This window comes from Lepidothrix coronata, unplaced genomic scaffold (genome assembly GCF_001604755.1).
Source record: "Lepidothrix coronata isolate B3197 unplaced genomic scaffold, Lepidothrix_coronata-1.0 Scaffold503, whole genome shotgun sequence".
Classification (NCBI taxonomy): Eukaryota; Metazoa; Chordata; class Aves; order Passeriformes; family Pipridae; genus Lepidothrix; species Lepidothrix coronata.
The window spans coordinates 27,574-28,893 of NW_016690683.1; positions in this window are offsets into that span (position 1 = coordinate 27,574).

Genomic DNA, 1,320 nt, shown 5'->3' on the forward strand with positions numbered 1-1,320 from the left:
CCTGGAAAAGCCACCCCATAATATCCACCCTGGCAAAACCACCCTGGAAAAGCCACCCTGGCAAAACCACCCTGGAAAAGCCACCCTGGCAATTCTGCCCTGGCAATGCCAACCTGAAAAAAACCACCCCATCAAACCCACCCTGGCAAACCCACCCCAGCAAACCCACCCTGGTGATTCTGCCCTGGCAAACCCACCCTGGCAATTCTGCCCTGGCAAACCCACCCCACCAAACCCACCCCAGCAAACCCACCCTGGCAATGCCACCCTGGCAATTCTGCCCTGGCAAACCCACCCCAGCAAACCCACCCTGGCAGTGCCAACCCAAAAAAAACCCACCCCAGCAAACCCACCCCAGCAAACCCACCCCAGCAAACCCACCCTGGCGATTCCACCCTGGAAAACCCACCCTGGCAATTCTGCCCTGGCAAACCCACCCTGGCAATTCTGCCCTGGCAATGCCAACCTTAAAATACCACCCCAGCAAATCCACCCTAGAAAAGCCACCTTGGCAATTCTGCCCTGGCAAACCCACCCCAGCAAACCCATCCTGGCAGTGCCAACCTGAAAAAAACCCACCCCAGCAAACCCACCCTGGAAAAGCCACCTTGGCAATTCTGCCCTGGCAAACCCACCCCAGCAAACCCACCCTGGCAATTCTGCCCTGGCAAATCCATCCTGGCAATTCTGCCCTGGCAATGCCAACCTGAAAAAAACCCACCCCACCAAACCCACCCCAACAAACCCACCCTGGCAATTCTGCCCTGGCAAACCCACCCTGGCAATTCTACCCTGGCAATGCCAACCTGAAAATACCACCCCAGCAAATCCACCCCAGCAAATCCACCCTGGCAATTCTGCCCTGGCAAACCCACCCCACCAAACCCACCCTGGCAGTGCCAACCCGAAAAAAGCCCACCCCACCAAACCCACCCCACCAAACCCACCCCGGCCATTCCGCCCTGGCACATCTCCCCCCCCGGCACCCCCCAACCTTTTTCTCCCCCCCCTGCCACCCCTCCTGCCCCCCCTGGCACTCACTGGGGCACACGAGGGCCTCCTTGGCCGTGATGCTCTTGTTGCAGGCGAAGCACATGGTCATGCCCGACACGGAGATGGAGGTGAAGAGGTGCCCGTTGGTGTACCGGGCGTCCTTGTCCTTGCCCTCCTTCATCCTCTCCTTGTCCTTGCCCTGCCCGGACAGAGGGGGCACCGCCGGGCGCCTCAGGGGGCTGCGGCACCGGGGGGGTCTCCCCGCGCCCCCCCCGGGCCCGCCCGGGGCCCTCGGAGGGCGGCTCATGGCGCCGAAGGAGGAGCGGG